Source organism: Esox lucius, chromosome 22 (assembly GCF_011004845.1).
Source record: "Esox lucius isolate fEsoLuc1 chromosome 22, fEsoLuc1.pri, whole genome shotgun sequence".
Classification (NCBI taxonomy): domain Eukaryota; kingdom Metazoa; phylum Chordata; class Actinopteri; order Esociformes; family Esocidae; genus Esox; species Esox lucius.
Window position 1 is genome coordinate 23545672 of NC_047590.1, and position 24068 is coordinate 23569739.

General features: G+C 38.3%; 1 protein-coding gene across 1 annotated transcript in view; it reads left to right on the forward strand.

Moving 5' to 3' along the window:
• The window catches only part of LOC109615341 (zinc finger protein 804A), a 139353-nt gene that overhangs the window by 60648 nt on the left and 54637 nt on the right, over window positions 1-24068 (forward strand). The gene's annotated exons all lie outside the window — the stretch shown is intronic.

The window sequence follows — 24068 nt, forward strand, 5'->3', positions numbered from 1 at the left end:
GAGTTGGGCAGCATTCGCTTGCGACCTTCCAGCAGCTGTATCATTTCCGGGACCCAATTTGATGCTGGGCAATCTGGGGCGATGAGAATGATGGAAGTCGATCTAACTTCACCCATGCCAACAGGCGAGCAATGCAACACTGGCGGAAATGCAGAAAGATGCCCCGGAGGCGAGGACTGGTCCGCTCCCTGAAGAGGGCGATCCCGACGATTCAGGGAGAACCAAAGCCGACAATGCGCATTCTCTCTCGACGCAAACTGGTCCACTCGGGCTACCCCAAATCTCTCCCAGATGAGGCAGCTGATTTCAAGAAGAAGACACCACTCATCATCTTGAAGGCCTTCTCGTGACATCAGGTCTGCTCCTACATTCAGACGGCCTGGAATGTGGGCCGCTGACAGAGAGTGAAGGTGACTGCCCACAGCCACAGGCGTGTGGCTGACAGGTGGAGAGCAGGAGATCTTACTCACCCCTGGCGATTGAAGTAGCAATCGTCTGAGCGAATCCTGGTCCCTTACTAGGTCTTAGAAGTGGGTCAGCACTAACGGAACTGTGTCCAGTTCCATCAGATTGATGTGGCGAGGGCCCAGAGGCTACACACCTCCCACTGCTCTTCCTTGGCAAACGCCTCCCCAAACTTGCAGAGATGAGTCCGTGAATACCTGTATGGATTATGTCACTCTGCCCAGGGGAGGCCCTTGAGAGACCACGTCGGGGTCTCTCCAATAATTCAGATCCCCCACCAGATGGCACAGCAAAGACAAGAGTCGAGTCTGATGACGCACAGGGTCTACACGCTGACGGGTGAACCAGCCCTGTAGGGTGCACATGTGCAGTAATACCCCCATAGGGACCACTGCATGTGCCGCAGCCATCATGCCCAGAAGATCTGCTGATGGGGCCAGGATGCCCAGAAGCTCTGCTGATGGGGCCAGGATTAATAGTTCGTTCAGATAGGCCAGGACTCTGATGCCCTGTCTGTGTAACGGATCCAGTGCCGTGTCCACGCATTTGGAGAAAGTCGACCAGTCAGAGCAAAACCAAAAATCCATTATTCAGCTCTGTTCCAGTCTGTAATTAGAATTATTAGCATCATCCAAATTCATGAATGGAAACGGTTCATCCTGCTTTACAAAAGCTGCATTATTTTATCCTCAAATGTCTGGAATGCTGTATGAAAATTATTTTGTAATGAAATTGCTCTTGAGAGAGTTATAAATTGGGTTTATTATTTGTTTATTATTAATTTCCTACTTAAGCTGATCAACATACTGTAAGCAACATGATGGTGGATTTCACTTTGTCAGTATGTCAGTATCAATCATATTATAAAGGACATGTACAGTATGTTTTCCAGTGAAAAATATAATTGCTCTGCTCTAAGATTCATATCATGATTTAGGGGGAAAATACATGCATCCTTTTACTTAAAAACTATAAAAAGAATTGCTTAACTAATCATAAAGTACATTTTAGTCATTTAGCAAACACCCATATGCAGAGAGACATAAAATAGCAAATAGGCTAACCTTGCTCAAGGCCACAAACACATTTTTCCCATTGTTGTCTCAGGGATTGACCCTGCAACCTTTCAGTTACTGGGCCAATGCATTAACAACCAGGCTGTCTGCGGCAAAAATATATATATTCTTTTATCTGGATTGTGTTTGCAAGGATTGTTTATGAATTCTAGAAGCTTTTAAGATTTATATTTTCCAGGAGGCTATGTGAGGTGCTTAGGTTCGAAAGTGTATGAATTGCTCAAACATACTCAGTTATAGTGCTTCATCTCCTTTTTACTTCTTTAACATTCAAATCATCTTTCTAAAGGTCATTTAATCACACATTTATTGCATCCTATGTTTGGGGACTGTCAATCCAAAGATTCAGTGATCTATGATGATCAAGGTGCCCATCCCTGGGGCCATGAGCCTAGCTGTAGGACCCCATGCGCAGGCTTTATAGAACCCAGATGTTGTGCTGTCCTTTGTGATGTCCTGAGCAGATGTGTCCCATACGCCTGCTCTCCTTGGTTCATTGCCTTTGAGTTTCATCCTTCACACACAGGTTCCCTGATGCTATTAATGTCAACTGACAGGGTCCTGATAACTGAACACATGTCCACACCCACAGTATCTCTTAAACCTCTCCACATCCTTGGCACTCATCAGGCTGACACAACATAAAATACTATAAAAAAGAAAAAATAGCTGAAAAAGTAGAACATCTGTGTAACTAGAACTAATTCTGTCATTTCTCCTTGCTATTCATTTTTATATTATTATCAAGCAGGAACCTGCAAGCAAGTATGTCATTGTGTGACACTTGAAACTGGTTGGTTAGACAGGGTTTCTTAGACTGACATTTGCTCACATGTGGTGATATAAAACAATCTGTCACCATAATTGAATTTCTACAAGAGGTGGTCAATCTAGGCAGACATGGTCCTGTTGTGTGGTAACAAGATTGTAAATGCTGAAGGATGGCATTTTAATTGTAATGGGTCTTAAGCGAGCATGTTGGAACCGTCCCAGCGACCCTTTTGGTGTTTGTGCTAAAAGGCAGGTTGTTCTTTCACATTGTGTTTGTTTGTAATTATAGTGTGGCCATATTTTTAATGGCCTTAGACTGCAGGTGCAAGATAATCTCCCGCAGACATCCACAGATTTCTCTGTAACTCGTTATCAGTTTCTAAGGAAGACAGGAGACGTATAAGGGGGGCCACGGCTGGTCAAAACCATAAACGGCAGCCGCCAAACCCGATGTATCGCCAATGCCCACGGAGCCATACGAAAAGGGTCTAAGCCTCCTGTGCCATTGTCAGCACCAGCATAGCATCCTGGACCGCAGGCATCAGTCTCGACTGGCCAACACGCCTGCGGAACCCACTGTCATAGCTACCCCCCTAAAAACATTAAAAGGGGAACTGTCCACCAGAATTAGTTGATCTAATGGTAACACTGAAGCATGGAGGCAGGACAAATGCAGGGGGAAATGAGGACATTTAATAAAATAACTAAGATGTAACAAAACTGAAACAAAAAATTTAAACAGAACAATGTTACAGTTTGTATAAATGTTTTCTCTTTTCAGCAGTATCAGTTCATATTTCATGGCAATTGTTTTAAGAAATATTCTGATAGGCAGGGGCATATTTTACCTGATTTCTGACAGTAGGCTGCAGGCCTTATGATTTAAACAAGAAGTTATTTTTGTGAAAGCTTGGCTTCCCTGTCTCTAGCTACCAGGGGAGAAGGATTGAGGCTGCAGTAAATATGTTATCTTAAATTATTATTAGGAGGGGGACAATTCATCTGCTTCAAATATTTCCTGTGTGACTCATTTGGTATAGCATGGCACTTAAATGTAACACTTTAGAGTAATAGCTGGGAAGAAACAACTGAACAGTATATTTACTTGGTAACACTTTACTTGAAGGGGTGTGCATAAGAGTGACATGACATTGTCATGATACTGTCATAGCCATGACATATGAAGGAATCATTATGAACATTGATGAATGTTGTCATTAGATGTCATTCGGTTGATTATGTATTTTTTTATGCAAGGTTGACAATGTTTGTGATGTCTTTGTTATGAAAAATAGACATTAACTGAGTCAACACAACCTCTTAAGGGGCATGCGTATCTGCTATATGGTAAAACCAATATTATAGTGCTATAGTTTAGCTTCTGGAATGGCTTAGGTCTCACAAAATAATGTGTTCATTCAATTTTCAAAAAAATGTGTTAGTGATTAAACAAGGTATGCTCATCTTAATATTGACTCCTCTAATGTATACAATCTGGCAATGGTCACCGATATCTGGCAGAAATACACTGCTTGCCTTATATCTGCCTGGAACATTTGTCAATGTACAATCAGTGTAGACTTTATGGACATCTTTAAATTTGGCAGAGTTGGCGTTGTGATTAGATGGGTTTAGTTTAGCCCTGACACACCACAATAATTTGCTATATCGCAACAGTGTCCAACATCAATCAACCCACCCTGGCAGAAGAATTTTTTTTAGTGCTGGGCAATACCCAAGGCTGGAGTGAATTGTCTCATTTAGCAAAGATGGTAGACAAAAATACCAGGATGAAAGCCAAGATAACTCATCAAAACCTTACAATGTGTCAAGGCAACATTTAGAATTAAGAGGGATGTCTGACATGCCACCTCCGGTTTGGGGTCAATATGTAAACAAACATTTAATCTTTAACTACAGCAATGCATTGTTTAAAATCCTATGTCAGCGTTCTTGTATCAAACAAACAGATGCCTTTTCTCAACTATAGCGCTAAAAAACATGTTGTTTATCTTGAAAGAATTTCAGGTCTGGTCCTATCCCATATCAAAACCATCATTAACGCCTTCCTTAAGGATGTCCTTTCAAATTCTGGAAAAATAGCAACTACACTAGTTGTAAATTATATTTTCCAACCCTTTGATGAGAAATTAAGCTGTGTTGCTCTGTTTGTTGACATGTTAAAGACATTCAATACAGCAGATCATTCAATCTTATTGGAAAAGCTGTCTTCATTGGGCCTGGCCAAGGAAACTTGCCTCTGGTTTCAAAATTGCCTTTGTGACAAAACACAGACTATTGTAGCTGATGGAATTGAATCAAATTATTTTGTAGTCCACAGAGGAGTTTCACAAGATTCAATATTGGGTCCAATACTGTTCAGTTTATATTTTAATGAAATATTGTGCACTAACAAATTGTGCATTTCATTTTTATGCTCTAGACACATTAATATACACTATGGCTCCCTTTCTTGAACAAGCTGTTGCACACCTGTGATCTGATTTCCAACTGTTACAAAAATCACTAATGGACCATATGATGACTTTAAAATGAGTACATGGTATTTCCTAGGTCACAAAACAACTTTGACCCTAGAATTAACGCACATGTTAGTGAGTTAATTAAAAAGATAAAGATTAACATTTGTTTATTTTATAGAAATAAAATAACGTCTATCACATCAAAATAGAAAAGATATTGTGCATGCACCTTTTTTTAATACTAGATTATGGTTTACAGTACTATTAAGTCATGCTAATGAATAACCCACTAACTTTGGTAATACATTTATTCAGAGCTGTAGCCAGGGTTTAGAAATTAGTGAGGTCCAGATATTTTTTTCTTTCAATGGAGCTTATTTAGAGCAATTTATACCAATATGACACCTAAACACAACCGAAGTTATACACTACAGTCATACAAATTCATTATCTATAATGAAATACATACTTGAATTAAAGCTGCACAATTTGCTCTCATTCTTCTTCTGTGTGTGTATGTGTGTTGTGACAGAGAGGGTGAGAGAGATAAGAGAAAGTGAAAAAGAAAGAGGGCGAGATTCAGGTCAAGATAAAACCAAAAGGGCTATTAAACTATTTTGAAAAGGAATATTTGATTACATCAGTTTTCACATTCTTTTACGTAAGAACTGAGATTATATTGTGCACTAACTACACTGAACAAAATTATAAACGCAACACTTTTGTTTTTGCCCCCATTTATCATAAGCTGAACTCAAAGATCTAAGACATTCTCTTTGTAGCCAAAAGGCCCTATTTCTCTCAAATATTGTTCACAAATCTGTCTAAATCTGTGTTAGTGAGCAATTCTCCTTTGCCGAGATAATCTATCCACTTTGCAGGTGTGGCATATCAAGATGCTGATTAGACAGCATGATTATTGCACAGGTGTGCCTTGGGCTGGCCACAATAAAAGGCCACTCTAAAATGTGCAGTTTTACTGTATTGGGGGGGTCCGGGGGAAGTCCGAAAACCAGTCAGTATCTGGTGTGACCACCATTTGCCTCACACAGTGCATCACATCTCCTTCGCATAGAGTTGATCAGGTTGTTAATTGTGGCCTGTGGAATGTTGGTCCACTCCTCTTCAATTGCTGTGCGAAGTGCTGGATATTGGCAGGATCTGGAACATGCTGTTGTATACGCCGATCCAGAGCATCCCAAACATGCTTAATGGGTGACATGTCCGGTGAGTATGCTGGCCATGCAAGAACTGAGATGTTTTCAGATTCCAGGAATTGTGTACAGATCCTTGCAACATGGGGCCGTGCATTATCATGCTGCAACATGAGGTGATGGTCGTGGATGAATGGCACAACAATGGGCCTCAGGATCTCATCACAGTTTATCTGTGCATTCAGAATGCCATCAATAAAATGCACCTGTGTTTGTTGTCCATAACACACGCCTGCCCATACCATAAACCCTACCGCCACCATAGGCCACTGGATCCACAACGTCAACATCAGCAAACAGCTTTACCCACACAATGCCATGTCTGCCATCTGCCCTGTACAGTGAAAACCGGGATTCATCCGTGAAGAGAACACCTCTTCAAAGTGCCAGACGCCATCGAATGTGAGCATTTGTCTTTGGTTATGTAAACCGATTGTTGCAGCAGCTGTCCGGGTGGCTGGTCTCAGACGATCTTGGAGGTGAAGATGCTGGATGTGGAGGTCCTGGGCTGGTGTGGTTACACGTGGTCTGCGGTTGTGAGGCCGGTTGGATGTGCTGCCAAATTCTCTGAAACGCCTTTGGAGACGGCTCATGGTAGAGAAATGAACATTGAATTCACGAGCAACAGCTCTGGTGGACATTCCTGCAGTCAGCATGCCGACTGCACGCTCCCTCAAAACCTGCGACATCTGTGGCATTGTGCTGTGTGATGAAACTGCACATTTTAGAATGGCCTTTTATTGTGGCCAGCCTAAGCCACACCTGTGCAATAATCATGCTGACTAATCAGCATCTTGATATGCCACACCTGTGAGGTGGATGGATTATCTCAGCAAATAAAGTGCTCACTAACACAGATTTAGACAGATTTGTGAACAATATTTTTGGGTACAAAGAGAATGTCTTAGATCTTTTAGTTCAGCTCATGATAAATGGGGGCAAAAACAAAAGTGTTGAGTTTATAATTTTGTTCAGTGTATGTAAAGTGTGCATTATGTCAGTGCCACTTTTATACAGTGTGGAACAAAAACATACTTGTTGTATGTAGTATGCGATTTGAGATTCAGCCACTTAGTATTATTAGTTAGCTAACTTGTTGCATAGAAAAAACAAATGCCATTGTTTTGCGTTGCTTTCATTCTTCTCTCGTGCCGTGCCGTGGACAGCAAATACAAGCTAACTAGCTGTTTACATAGCAGCTTAATGCTCTGTAACTTAGTTAGTTTATAGCAAACCTGGGTTACATAATTAATTCATGATTGTTAGCTGTACTAGTCACATACATTGGTTTATGCCAGGTCAGTTACAACTTTGTAGTTAGTGATGGGTCGTTCGCAAACGATTAATTCTTTTTGATGAATCATCTCAGTAGGATCTTCATATCTTCGAGTCTCGTTCACCAGAAGGAACGATGAACGATGATCAATGGCTCTTTCAGATCTCCGAATCGCGTTCATCGGAAGGAACGAAGAATGATGATCCATGGCTCTTTCGGATCTCTGAATCTCGTTCACCAGAAGGAACGCTGAAGGAAATTAACGATGATCCACGTATCTTCGAATCTCGTTCAACAACTATCAACAAAATGAATGATGAGCCATGGATCTTTCGGCACTTTGGATCACCTGAAGGAACGATGGAAGATGAATGGCTAATTATTATTTATTTTCATTCATTTATTACATTTATTTATAATAATACTTTAATGTTCCAAAGTTAGAAACATTAGCTGCAATAAATATTAGGACAGTAGGCTGTTATTCATCTGTCAAGTGATTTTTATTGTCACGTTCTGGCTCGGCAGCCAGCCATGAATCCAACACCTTCTCCCTCACTTCATCATGGACACCTGTTTTCTTTGATTATTGTCCACAACTGTTTTCCCTGATCACTGACACTGTTTAAGTTCCTGCTTCCCCATTGTATCCTGTCAGTCTTTGTTTTGGTTATACCCAATTTAACCTAATTCTGTTTTAGTTTGTTTCTGTCCTAGGCTTTTTATCAAGTATTCTGTTTTGTTCCTGTCCATTTTGTTTCATATATTAAATGCCCTCTGTTCCCCCTGTGCTTGTGTGCTGCCTCCATTCGACTTTGTAACAGTTATGTGCATGTCTATTGGTAATACTGTAACTGTCACGACTCGATTATACTGATCAGATTTATTAATAAACCTTTTCTCATGGTCCTTTTCATCCCACAAACGAATCTTTTGGATAACCAGAAGAAACGGCAATGAATAAGGAGAAGAGAGCATAAGTTGTTTAATCTCTCGGATCTGTGAGTCTCTCATTATCAGCCTTAGTATACACAATTAATGCAAAAAAAGTTTGCTGGTAGTTAAAGACATCTAGACGGGCCAAACATTGAGTGATATTTTTGTACAAGGAAGCCATGCAAAAACTTTCTTACTGTCTAACAGAGAAATTTGTTGGAAGAACGCAGTTACCAGATACCCTCTCAAGACTAAGTAAAATTGCTTTTGAATATTTTGCCCCAAACTCATGAAATGTCATTGAGAGATATTTAAGTTTAATATTAGTGGCTATAAGACATTTCACATTTCTTATGAATTATCTTTATTGTCAATTGTAATTTTCTTAATGTATGTTTTATTTCCATTTTGTATGTGTTATTGTTGTAATACAGGGCTCAACTGTATAAAAGACCTTGGTCTTAATTGATTTCTCTATATAAACAAAGGTTAATGAATAGTGCACCATTTTAAAAGTTAAATTTGCCGAATGTAGAGTTAAAAGTAGCAAGTAGCAAGAACAGTCTCTTATATATGAACATGCACCAATACATAATACACTGCTCAAAAAAATGAAGGGAACAAGTAATCATCACTGTATAACACCAAGTCAATTAAACTACAGGCATATCAATCTGTCTGGTTAGAAATCATAAGCGATTGTGAATTACCTGTTTTGGTGCAAATGAAAGTGACAACAGATGCACTGGAGAGGCAACAGCAAGACAACCCCCATAAAGGGAATGGTTTTGCAGGTAGTGGCCACAGACAATTGCTCTCTCCTCATCTTGCCTGACTGATTCTTCTCTAGTTTGCTTTTTGTTAGTGTCCTTATCACTACTGGTAGCATGAGGCTGTACCTGCAGCCCACTCAGGTTGCACAGGTAGTCCTGCTCCTCCAGGATGGCACATCCATCCGTGCCATCTCAAGAAGGTTTGCTGTGTCTCCCAATACAGTCTCAAGAGCATGTAGGAGATACCAGGAGACCGGCCGTTACACAAGGAGAGCTGGACAGGGCCATAAAAGGGCATCCACCCAGAAGCAGGACCTGTATCTGCTCCTTTGTGCGAGGAGGAACAGTAGGAGCACTGCCAGAGCCCTACAAAATGACCTGCAGTGGGCTACTAGTGTGCATGTTTCTGGCCAAACTGTCAGAAACAGACTCCATGAGGGTGGCATGAAGACCCGACGTTCTCTAGTGGGATCTGTGCTCACAGCCCAGCACCGTGCAGCTGGATTGGCATTCACCAGAGAACACCAGAAATGTCAACACCATTGGCGCCCCGTTCGCTTCACAGATGAAACGTCTAGGAGCTCACTGATGCCCTGATCCAGGTCTGTGAGATCCCTCAGGACACCATCCGCCGTCTCCTCAGGAGCGTGCCCAGACTTTGTCAGAAGTGCATACAGGCACGCAAGTTGGAACAGTCTGTGATTTCAATTGTTTACTTTGATTTTCAGTGTGCGTTTGAATCCAGCCCACAATTGGTTGGTGATTTTGGTTTCCATTGACTGTTGTTACGTAATTTTGTTCTCAACAAATTACACAATGTACTGTAAAGATTTTGATCTATAATATATTTTGTTCATCGCGACCCAATGTGTGATTAAAAAGTGTTCCCTTAATTTTTTTGAGGAGTGTAGTATGGACTGCCAATTATGTGTTCTAGATTTTGTATATAAGGTATGTGTGCAGAGACCGTCTGCGTTAATGACGTTCTCTCTCAAAGGTGGAGAGAGGCGCTGCAAATACTCCAGTCTGGTTAAGGTTAGAATTCCAAGATTCCAAGAAAATTACAAGGATTAGGAATACAAGAAAAAAGGATAAGGTTAGATAACACACCCAGAAAAATATATATATTGCGCACCGAGTTGGTGACGTTTATGCCCGGCCACCATCTCACGACTTCCTAGCTAAACTTACTTAATTTAAAGCTATATGCATGTACTACTGCCTCTTGTGGCTGTACTTACTTTCAAAACTTGTACATAAGCATGTTAAACTGGGAATTTTACTATCGTACCATACACGTTTCCAATTTGCAACTGCCCTGGATATTCATTTGTCAAATTGTCTTTTGTGGCACAATGACAATGGAAAGAGCTCCAACATAGGTCATTTAATGGTTATGGCTGAGTGATAAGTAAAAACTAAAGGACAAAACATGCTTTCTAACAAAATAGAGATATGGCTATGGGTTGCAAGCCCTGCATTATGCTTATCATGTACACAGTCATCCATCCAGCAACTTTAAAGTTCGCTTCATGTCTGAAGGGTCCGTTTCAAAGTATACAGTGCCTTAGGAAAGTTTTGAGACCTTTCACTTTCTCCACATTTTGTTGCAATCTAGACTTAGTTCATAATAAATAAAAATAAATATCAATACCACAAAATGACAAAATGATTAAGAAAGGCACACATGAATATCTAAGGTCATCCATTTCAATGCAAAATCCAAGTCATGAAGTCCAAGGAACTCTTCGAAACAAGTCAAGGCATAGATCTGGGGATGGTTATAAAAATTGCTAAAGCATTGATATTTCCTAGGAGAACAGTGTTCGATAATTGTGAAAAGAAGTTAGGATCAAATCAAGCTTCTCATCCAATCTGACAGAGCTTTAGAAAGATAAATGTGAGAAATATATGCATGCATTTTTGATAGAAGCATACCCAAGAAGGTTTTTGAAGCCGTGAACGCTGCCAAAGTAATTTTTACTAAGCACTGTAAAAAGGGTTTAAATCTACATTAGATATTTGCAATGGGGAACCATCAGGATTGATTAAATGCATACTGTATTTATTACATTCATACAGTATTATAATTTATTATTTTTTAAATACTTTCTTATTTTTTAAACTTGAGAATAAGATTTAATGGTCTTCCATTAGCGTTGCATTTGAACTTGCATGTTCAAATGCTTGATAAAAGAAGTTTGCAATGGAAATGTTTTGTATTGTTTTGATTGGGGCTTATTGGCTTTTTACATCCAGTGAATAGAATGGAAGGTTTTTTATTTTGCTATTTATTTACTCACTCTTGCCAATAGATTTTATCTATTGCCAAGCAGATCTCTTTTTCTAAAGTATACCTAGCCTATTTGGAGTTTATATGGTCATTTTCATGTCGGCATATTTAATGTTAACGCAGGTTTACTGGTGGGTGTGTCACATTATTTTGAGCCATGTTGAAATGACATTTCTCTAAGAAAATACAATTTCAAATCAGGAGTCTTCAAACGTAAATAGCAGTTGGTTATGTTGATTTATTTCATTGCAAGGGAGCAAGTCAATTGTGAGTTAGAATCAGAAGATATAGAATGCAGGATGGGTTGCTCTAAACCTTATTGCAACATGGGGCTTTATATACTCTCGACCAAAAGGTTGAATATTTGTTACAAATGTTGTGAAAATATGTGGGAGCAGAGGCACCACCAGGGGTTTTGGGTACAGTGAAAATCTTTCACATTATGTGTGAGATCATTATGTGGAAAAATTATTAGTGTTCGTATTCTTATCATTGAAAATAATTTAATAATTTTTATTTTTTCCAAAATAATACAAGAAATCCCAGAGACCCTCTGCAATTATACCAACTGACATGTCATTCAACACAATGCTGCTCACCTCCTTCAGTTGGGAGTAGGGGTGGTTCAGGGGTATGGGGATGGGCAGACAAGGAGTAGGGCCAGTTCAGGGGTATGCGGATGGGCAGACAGGGCTGCTGAGCCTTAAGGTGCATCTGTTGGGCTTGGCACCAGGCACCAGGCAGGGACAACAGATTTAATATCAATAGCTTGCTAAAAGTTAGCCTGCATTGATTAAATGTCTCCTAAAAGAGGAACGAAATGTATACACTCAGAAATGTTTATGAAAATATTAATTAACTATTGTTAGGGGATCAAAAGTAGCCTATCGACTAAGCTAACAGGTTAATTTCCACCACTCACAGACTACACACACCTTCCTTTTTGGAAAATTGGGTAACATACTGTTGACCTTTCTTTTCTCTCACCTGTCTTTTCATTTTAGGAAAATAGATTTTTCTATTTTACTTAATGTTCTAAGGCCCCTTTCAATCACAGGCCCTTAGAATCATCCAAGCTTCCTGCCATACTGCGTCCCTGTGTGGGAGTCTGGCACAAAATGCTACGGCCATTTTCCATTGTTTTCTCCAAGGCCCTGTCCTTTTAGGGTGGTTTGTTAAGGGCAGACAAGGTCAAGTCAGACAACAAACACAGACAGAATCATGCTCAAAGGACAGAAACTCATTCAGCAACAAGACCAACGAGAAACAACGAGTCTTGGACATTACTTCTCCTTGGCCAACAATATGATACCAGCATTCTCACATTTAAATGATTCAATTCTCCTCACCCAAAGCTAGACTTTTGGTCTCACATCTTAAGTGTTTCTTGGCATCCAGTAAACATTTACCGATAATAAACTACATATCAGTATACTTGGACTGCACCCTTGCTCATGTCAGTGTAGCCTAGGTTAGCAGACAGTCATATCTTACGTTTGATCTGAATAGTTAATTAAAAGGATTGGGAATAATGATAGGTGATATAAAAAAATCAAGGTATACCACGTGAAACGACACACCCCTAAATTAGGCTTTTGGAAGAGTAAGGTGGATATTGGACACCCAAAACCATGATCTAAACAGTGGGTTGTCTACTGGGGTCCTTCTGCCCAAAGAAGAGTCCAGAACATGTACTGTGCCAGATGTTATTTTACTGATTACAATTTTAGACAAGTAACTTGTAACTGTACCAGATTATTTTTAGGATGTATACCCAACCCTGATAGTATCACATTACATAATAATGGAATCAGATATTTTCTGTGGCCAAACAGGGGCATTCAAAGAAACATACATAAAATCCATGTATTGTGTACTATTACTAATATTTGTCAAACAATACATAGAAAGAGGTGGTAGATAGTAGTTCCTCATCTTTTTCCTCTCAAACATTTAACTTAATGTAAAGGGTCTTGGGTCAAATATATTTGTCAAATAATAGTTGAATGAAACCAATCGAACTTTGTCAAGGTCTTTGTGTTTTACTCAAGGAAACTGCTCAAAGAGATACAGAGTACAAAGTACACTTGTCCACAAGCAGCTGCTCCCAATGTACTATGTCTAACTAATTACTGAAACTACTGAGAAATGTTATTGTTTTAGAAAAAATATATGGCCATTTTGAATTTGATGCCAGCAACATGTTTCAAAATGATTGGGACGGGACATGTTTATTACTGTGTTTCATCCACTCTTCTTTTAACAACACTTTGTATGTGTTTGGGAACTGAGGAGACCAATTGTTGTAGTTATATTCTTGCTTGATATAAGATTTCAGTTGTTCAGTTTGGGGTCTCTGTCATTTTTTTTGTTTCATAAAGCACCAAATGTTTTCAATGTGTGACAGATCTGGACTGCAGGCAGGCCAGTTTAGCACTTGGACGCTTTCACTACGGAGCCATGCTGTTATACGTGCAGAATGTGGTTTGGCACTGTCTTACTGAAATAAGATAGGCCTTCCTTGAAAAAGACGTTGTCTGGATTGCAGCATATGTTGCTCAAAGATCTGTAGATATTGTTCAGCATTAATGGTGCCTACACAGATGCCATGTGCACTAATACCATCACAGAGGTTGACTTTTGAACTGTGCACTGATAACAAGCCAGGTGGTCCCTCTCCTTTTTAACCCGGAGGACATGACATCCATAATTCCCCAAAATAATTTCAGATTTTGATTTGTCAGACCACAGAACAGTTTCCTCTTCCCCACAGTCCAACGTAAATTAGCTCAGGCCCAGAGAATGTGGTGGTGTTTCTGGATCTTGTTTATATCTGTTTTCCTCTTTGCATGGAGTTTTAACTTGCATTTGCGGATACAGCGACAAACTCTGGTCACTGACAGGGGTTTTCGGTAGTGTTCCTGGGCCCATGCAGTGATTTCCCCTATTGATTCATGTTTGATTTTAATGTAGTGACTCCTGAGGGTCCAAAGATCACGGCCATCCAATATTGTTTTTCGGCCTTGCCCCCTGGGTACAGAGATTTCTCCCTGGATTCTCTGAATCTTTTAATGATATTATGTACCATAGATGATGAGATCTCTAAACTCATCCTCTCTGGGATGCTGTTTTATAACCAATCATGTTACTGACCTGTTGCCAATTAACCTAATTAGTTGTGAGATTTTCCACCAGGTTTATTTTTTGTATTACACAACTTTTCCAGTCTTTTCTTACCCATGTCCCTGTTTTTTTAAACGTTTTGCTGACATCAAATTAAAAGTGGGCATATCTTTTTCAAGGAACAATAAAAGATTTCGGTTTCAACATTTTATATGTTATCTTTGTACTATTGTCTATTGAATATAGGGTTTAAATGATTTGCACATCTTTGCATTCTGTTTTTATTTCCATTTTACACAGCGTACCAACTTTTTGGGAAATGGTGTTATAGATAGATTGGCATTACAAATTATGTCTATAACATAAAATGTGGAGAAAGTGAGAAGGTGTGAATACTTTCAAAAGGGACTGTAACTCAATATGAACATGAATTTATGCAGGCTGCAGCTAGTGATCTGGCTTGTATGTAAATCAAGATGAGACTCCAGATTATATCACAATAACATAATTAGGCATTAAACTGAATTGCAGAATGCCTGAAGAAAACTACTTTGCACTCTTGCCACTTCTAAGCTAAGAAATGTAGGCACCATTTAATCATAAACACATTATATGTACCACTCCAGAGAGATATAACTTCTTAAAGACTCACTCTCTATCTTCAGACACTGATAATAAGAGAAAAATCGTTGTCTGATGCATTAAATGACTGACAAAATGCACAACCTCCCACACAAAGCCAACACATTACTGTAACAATCATGTTGTCTGTCTCATATGTGCCTATTAGAATATCCATTAGTTCAGTCACTAACTCCTTTATCAAAAAAGATGGTTGACAAATAATAGTCCATGCGTCATTTATTTTTCCCCTTGAGCGATAATGACTTTTAGTGGCCAATCAAATTCTGAGATGAGATTAAAGGAATTATGCCTGCCCCAGGGAGAATAAGAAATGAAGTGTAAAATAAAAGCCTTCCATTTGTCATCAGAAATAGCCAAATGATGTTGTCTCAGAATTAGGTTCCAACCAAATAATACAATATCCTGAATATCAAAATATGTTGCTGGAAACTGAGGAAATATGTCCATAGAATGAATGTTTATTATACAATATTTGATCCACATGAACAACGGCATACAAAGCTATAGTAAAAATCTAGAAAAACAGAGGTAGAGAAAAACAGAGAAATGCAGGACTTCAGTAAAACAATGTCCCGAATATCAGGAGCATACCCTACCTTATCCATTTGGAGTCTGGTGAATTTTCTGGCAGAGAATAAACTTTACATAGAGAATAGTCACTATGTAAAACTGCACATACTCAGAATTTATGCTGGTGGCAGACAACATACAGTGACAGAATACAAGTTAATCTTTGACCGGTAGTCAAGCATTAATGTAAAATGCTAATACAAATTATAACATAAAGCTCAACATAGTACAAACTGGAAGGCAGTGGCGGTTTTTAACCTTAGCCAAGGTAGGCAGCCGCCTATGGCCCCAGAAGGCTTATGATCCTTGTGAAAATTCTAACTGGAATACAAAAGAAAAAATGTTTTTTGTAATTACTTTATTGTCTTAAAATCTGATTGTATTGCTCCAAATTATTAAATTAAATCATGCCTTCTAATTCATTATTTGTTTCAGACCAAACCCCCATTTATACTAAAATGGTCAGTCTCATATTGTTTCTCACCAATGCAGCCCAAAAGATGATTAAGAAACTTTACACTTGAACAAAATGTCTAAATGCTCTGTGTTTCACTGTAGTCATAGCTTAAAAGACAGTATGTACAATTCAGATAATTATTTTAAAACTATTTGATTTACTCTACTGAAATGGGCAGCAATGCAGGTGTCTTTTGAAGTGGCAGTTCCATTCAAAAAGAAAGAATGAAGGTATGTTCAAAATGTTGCTGGTATGGCTTTGATAAAGACAATAAGGTAAAAATAGATATTGGAAGGCAAACTAATAAGTAATGCTGGGTTTAAATTCAAGGCACATTAAAGGACCAACAATATTCTCCACAAAAGATTAGGCATCAGTGCTTAGTGAATACTTACAAGTGAGACAGCAAAACAAGCAAGGCTATTTTTAATCCATACTGCCATAATTGTAATGTGTGCTCAATTTCTGATTACTGGTATGCCAACATTTATTTAAGCAATAAGGCATAGTTTCTGTCATTCTATGTTAATTAAAATATTCTATTAATAAGATGACAATTCAATTAGTCTACTTGAAAATATTGTATAGTCCGGACAAAAGTACGTTGTTGTTATACAGACCCAGTTTTTAGCCATTCTTTTTGAATAGTTGCTATGAAAAAGGAATTTTGGTAGCTTGTTAATTCAGTCACATAATAAAAATAACTTTTGAGCTTTTCTCTTGGCATTCACTGATGAATACACAGTGATAATAAAATATATATTAAAAAATATATTTTCTTGTGATAGTGTGTTATCCGTTGACTCATGGCTGAACCATACAACTGAGCTAGATCACATTTTGAACTGGAAACAACTCTTCAAAGATCAGACTAACCACTTAAATCAAACAAATATTTTGGTTAGGCTGTCTGGATAGAATCAAAGTATGATAATGCGTAAGTTAGAAATGCAGTCCAGGACTTGCAATTCACAAAATATATTTTTATGCCTCCGATTTTGGGCGGTATTTGAAATATATTGTTTATATGTGAATAATATATAGACAGAATCACTATCATACCTCAGTTAGATGTGCAATTCCAAGTTTGAAAGCAAGTGGGTTTAATGACATTGGTAAATTGTCACATAAATTATGTAATACACCATTTTCAGGTAGCCTTTTTGGCCCGACATTGTAACTTTTACAACCAGTGGCCAAAAATGTCAGACTGCATCTTTAATAAATACAACATCTTATTTGGACAGCAACGTGAACGTGAAGATATGCCTATTCAGTTAAAACTTTTAGCAGACTGGTATGAATGTGACAGTCAATACAACATGGTTTGCAAAGCTTTGCATACCCTGGCAGAAAATGTGAAATTATGGCATTGATTTTTTAAATATGACTGATCATGCAAAAAAACTCTTATATTTAAGGATAGTGATCATATGAAGGCATTTATTATCAAATAGTTCTTTGGCTCCTTTTTAAATCATAATGATAACAGAAATCACCCAAATGGCCCTGATCAAAAGTTTACATATGCTTGAATGTTTGGCCTTGTTACAGACACACAAGGTGACACACACAGGTGAAAACGGCAATTAAAGTTGAATTTCCCACACCTGTGTTTTTTTTATTTGCAATTAGTGTCTGTGTATGAATAGTCAATGAATAGTTAGCTCTCACGTTGATGCACTGAGCAGGCTAGATACTGAGCCATTGGAAGCAGAAAATAAATGTCAAACAACCTGCGTAACAAGGTAATGGACTTTATAAAGATGGAAAAGGATATAAAAAGATATCCAAAGCCTTGCAAATGCCAGTCAGTATGGTTCAATCACTTATTAAGAAGTGGAACATTTGGGGATCTTTTGATACCCAAGAAAGATTTCAGCCAAAACTGCCAGAAGAATTGTTCCTCAGGAGAAATTCAAGCCTCTCTGGAAAAAGACAGTGTGGTTGTTTCAAGGAGCACAATACTACGATACTTGGTCAACAAGGCCTACAAAAAACAGAATACCATTACCACTGTGAAGCATGGTGGTGGCTCACTCATGTTTTGGGTTTGTGGGAGCTCTAAAGGCACAGGGAATCTTGTGAAAATGTATTGCAAGGTGAATGCAGCATGTTATCAGTAAATACTGGAAGACAATTTGAGTTATTTTGGACGAAAGCTGCATGAAATGCTCTTGGACTTTCCAGCACGACAATGACCTTAAGCACAAGGCCAAGCTGACCCTCCAGTGGTTACAGCAGAAAAAAGAGTGGGCATCGCAGTCTCCTGACCTTAATATCATCAAGCCACTCTGGGGTGATCTCAAACATGCGGTTTATGCGGTTTTTGCATGGAGGCATTTTGCCAAGATAAATGGCCAGCTATACCACCTGCAAGAATTCAGGGCCTCATAGACAACCATTACAAAAGACTGCATGCTGTGATTGATGCTAAAAGGGGCAATACATGGTATTAAGAACTAAGGGTATGCATACTTTTGAACAGGGGTCAGTTAATTTTTATCTTTGTTGCCATGTTTTGTTCTATGACTGTGCCATTCTGTTAGGACCAACAGTTGAATGTGAATCCAGTAAAAAATAGGACATATGTTTTGCCTGCTCACTCATGATTTCTTTAAGGTACATACTGCTCTGGAAAAAATTAAGAGACCACTGCAAAATTATCAGTTTCCAACAATGAAGACAATAGATCAGCCCTGAAAACTTGTGTATCTCAGAAATTCCATCTTCAGAGTGAAGTGTACCCCCTATTCAGACAAGTTTCCTTAAAAGTCTATGTCAAAGTTCCTTTTCCATCCAGAACTGGCTTGGTTGTTGTTTGACTCCTTGTGCTATATTAATGCCCGATAGCAGCTAGCAGTGGAATAAAATTGTCAGACTTTACTTTGCTTAACCAAATCCGAAATGGTTAGATCTATACTATTCAACCATTTAAATGTTAGACCTTACATCAAACAAAACAATCTCCAAATAACACGTGGTGGGCCTTAGAGAAGGCCTACCTACATTGTCGTGAGACCCCCCTTGAGGCCTTACGGTTTTAAACATTATCATCAACGCAATAAATATGTTTGACTAAAAATTACATATGTACACATGACAAAGCACAACAAAACAGGTTATTTGTTGAAAACCTATTAAAACATGGCTCAAGATGGCGGAGAGAGTGGACGCAATGTGAATAGCTCTGAGTAGCAAAGCCTTGAAAAATCAACGGAATTAACTTTTAATTCAACAAAAACCCGGAAATATCAAATGTTAAATTGTAAGAAACTTATTATTATAATTCAATAACGTGTGAGTGACCCGGAGCACCTCCTGGAATACGATATTGCAAACCATAACATGGCTAGCACAAAAGCTAATGCCAAACTGAGGGCTCTCCAAGAACATGACTATGGTGGTCCAGAAAGGATGGACACTAATATCAGAGGAACCAAAAACACCTTAACATCTCCTTCCAAACCACCAAGCACCACAGAAAAAGTCAAAACCAGACGATGTCGTGACTGCTGGATGCCCATGAGGTGGACGCCTCTAACGCTGCGATCCTGGCTGCTATCGGCACTCTTCAAAACATGATGCAGGACTTCAAAGCAGAGCTAAAGCAGAACACGCTGACCATAGCCAACATCGCGAAAGCGGTAGATTTTAACTCTGCCGATATCAAAGATTGTAAAGAACAGTGCCAAACACTGCACGTCCAGGTGAAACAATTAAAAGAGGAGAACACAGATCTGGTGAAAAGATCAGTAGAAGTGGAAAAAAGGGCTGTGGAGCTGGAACGTTATAAAAGAAGATGGAACCTGCGAGTGAATGGCTTACAAGAGGGAAAAGATGAAAACACACAACAAATTCTCTCTGATATCATCGGAAAGATTGTGCCACAGTGGAGGGAGAAGATGGATTTCAAACTGGATACTGTGCATCGACTGGGACAGAGTAACACCAACCGCCCTCGTCAGATTATTATGCAATTCACAGGACGCCACTTCAGGGACGAGCTCTGGCGGGTCACCAAACATCACCCCGTCTGCAAGGATCTCAACATCCGCTTCTCAGAAGACCTCACCAAGGCACAGAGGCACAGAGAGGCACGGAGGGCTGTGTGGCCGAAAGTTGAACAAGCAAGGAAGGCAGGTCTAAAGACAGTGTTCCGGGGCCCCCATGCTTTAATTAATGGACAAAGAGTCTCACCATAGACACAACTTTCCGGGGTTTTTGAATTGTGAAAACGAGTAAGTTTGAATGAAAACGTATTCTCGAGGTTTTGTTACTCTTATATATTCCTGATAGGAAACTTCTACTGTTGTTTTGAGAAGGCTTAGTTCAGCAATCCATTGTTGTTTATTGTTTATTCATTTTATTTATTTGTTTTTTCTTCTATGTTCAGTTTAAAGAGTAACATTTATCTAATTTCTGTTAATGCAAGGGGTTTAAGAGACATGACAAAAAGAAAAAGTATTTTTTTATTTTGTAAAGGGAAGAAGTCAAATATAATTTTTTTGCAGGAAACACATTCTAAGGTTGATGATGTTGTATTTTGGTCTAAACAATGGGGAGACGAAGCTTACTTTAGTCATGGCACTTCAAGGTCAGCAGGTGTCGCCATCCTCCTAAATAATTTCAAAGGTCATGTTGTGTCCCGTATGGCAGATGAATTTGGTCATTGGCTGATTCTTATTATAAACATAGATGGTCTGAAATTCATCTTGGTCAACATTTATGGTTATAATATCAGTAGAGAAAACCGAAACCTACTTGAACAAATTGATTTACAGTTAGACAATCTCAAATTGACACACACAACTGATAACATCATCATTGGTGGAGACCTAAACCTAGTTCATGATGATTTTTATGATAAATACCCTTGCAGATACTCTGCAAGTCATCCGAACACCATATTCACAAGCTTTTGCGAAAAACTAAATTTGTTTGATATTTGGAGACACTTAAATCCAGAAATATATAAATACTCCTGGTTTAGCTCAAGCCACAATTATAAATCTAGAATTGATCACTGGTTAATTCCGAATCATTTGCTATTTTATAGTATTAGCTCTGATATGTCTGCTGCACCACTAACAGATCATAGTGTTATTTTACTACAGATCAAACCCAATGACAACAATGTTCACTCACACACATACTGGAAGTTCAACTCCAGCCTGCTCAAAAATAATGACTACTGCCAAAAAATCAAATGATCAATTATAGAATATGCCAATTCTGAGGAGTTAACAACTGCTACCAAAAAGTGGGAATTCCTAAAATATAAAATACGCCAATTTACCATCTCATTCAGTAAAATAATTAAAAAAGATAGTGAAAAAAAAGAACTAGACATTATTAATCAGTTGAATATGTACTGCAATAGGCCAAACCCAACTGAAGATGATAGACAGATGATATTAAACCTCCAACCTAAACTAGATGACATTTATAGTCGTAAGGCCCATGGGGCCTTTGTGAGATCCAGAGCTAAATGGATAGAGGAGGGGGAAAGAAATTCTGCGTATTTCTGTGGTCTTGAAAAAATAAGACAGGAAAAAAATAGCATCAGATCCCTGATGGTTGATGATAATGAAGTCACAGATGAAAAATTGATCTCTTCAGAAATCTGGAAATTCTATAGCCAGCTCTATAGCTCAAAATTTTCTAGCATGGACTGTCAGAACTTTTTTAAGGTTACAGCACAACATATTCCAAGAATAGAGGATGGCCTCAAACAAACATGTGATAGTCAAATAACAATTACAGAACTTGATGCAGTAATTGGTCGTCTTTCTCTTAACAAAGCCCCCGGGTCCGACGGTCTCACAGGTGATTTTTACAGACCTTTTTGGGTAGATTTAAGTCTTTACCGAAATATTTGAAACGTGTGCTTCCACCAACAATGAGACATGGAGTTATCATCTCAATTCCAAAACCTGGGAAGGATACCAGAATTATAGATAACAGAAGACCCATTACACTCAGAAATTCAGACTACAAACTCCTAACATACATCTTTGCTTCTTGTCTTCAAACAGGGATTTCAGATCTTATTGCAGATACACAATCAGGGTTCTTAAAAGGAAGATCAATCCATAACAATATAAGGTTGGTAATGGGCATCATCGAGTATAGAAGCCAAATAGAGGATGATGGTTTCCTTCTTTTTCTAGACTTCTATAAAGCATCCGACTCCGTGGAGCATCCATTTATTCTTTTGGCGCTCAAACACTTTGGATTTGGAATCAAATTTAGGGAATGATTAATGTGGGTATTCCTCAAGGTTGCCCCATCTCACCATACCTGTTCATCTTAGCCACAGAAATGCTAGCAATCTATATTAAAAACTGCAATGATATTAAAAAACTTAATGTGCTTGGCACAGACATAATAATTAGCCAACTAGCAGATGACACAACAATATTCTTAAAAGATAGATACCAAATTTCAACGACTATTGCCAAAATTGAAAAATTCTCAAAAGCCTCAGGTCTAACATTAAACTTAAAAAAGTGTGAATTGATGGCTGTTCACGACACTTCACTGGAAAATATCTGTAATATCCCTATTAAATCAGAAATCAAATACCTGGGGATCTACCTCTCCAAAGACCAAAAACAGAGCCAGATTCTGAATGTAGAAAATTAAATTAAATAATGCAAGTCAAGACTAAATATATGGCTACAGAGGGACAAATCAATACTAGGTCGAATTTACCTAACTAAGATGGAATGTTTGTCAAGATGTATTTACCCAGCCTACTCCAATGCCATTCCAAAAAAATTGATTAAATCTATCAACCAAATCAACCAAAATTTTATTTGGAGGAACAGACCACATTATATGAAGAAAAGCAATATGGTTAACGATACAAAAGATGGAGGTCTAAAAGTTATTGATTTTGACTGCCTTAATGGTACCTTAAAAATAAATTGGCTAAAATCTTGGATCAAACACAGCAACTCCTTCTGGTATTGTATTCCAAAGACCTTATTTAAGAACATTGGAGGATTAGAATTTCTTCTTAGAGCGGACTTTAGTGTTAACAATTTACCTATATCATTGTCAGAGTTTCACAAACAAATACTCTTGTATTGGAAAATGTTATACGTGTGTAACTTCTCACCCCACACATCATTACTCTGGAACAACAGATATATTTTGCACCGCAACAGATCTCTCTTCTTTGAAGATTGGTATGGGAAAAACATATGGTCCATGGCCGACTTAATGGATACCGATGGACATTTTTAAATTTTGAACAATTTTGCATCAAACATAATTTCAAACCCTTAAAATCAGACTTTTCTATATTACATAGAGCACTACCCCAAGGTTTTGTTACTCTAACAAGAAACATTTTGGAATATTATCCGATTCATCCACAATTAGCCCCACTATCAATTCAAGGAATCTCTGTTTTGGATAAAAAATGCCCTAACCACTTTATTAGGAATTGTTTTATTGAATATCTTTACCCTAACAGCCCAAATAAAAATAACATCTTACAAAAATTTGATAAAGTTTCAGTCACTAAACTAAGAACAATGTACCTAACACTCCCTATACTTCCTAAAGTGAAAGAAACACATTTCAAGGTAATGAACAACATTTACCCCTCTAAAGAATTACTGAGACTTCGCTTTGGTATAGATGTTAATACATTCTGTGAAAATGATGTTGAAACTACGGACCATGTGTTTTTCTCATGTAATGTGATACAGACATTTTGGTGTGATATACATAAGTGGATTAAGCAACAGATATTTTCATTCCCAACCACTATTTCCTGTGACGACATAACATTCGGATTAGTGTTGCAAAATAAGGGTGATGAGCTCTGTTCTAATACAATTGTATGTCTAGCTAAATTTTTTATTCATAAATGTAGAACTGTGAAATCATCTCCCAAATGTATTGTTTTTTGAAATTAATTTAAACTGTATATGAACTGTATATGAAGTCCTTAAAAACTCTGAAAGGTCC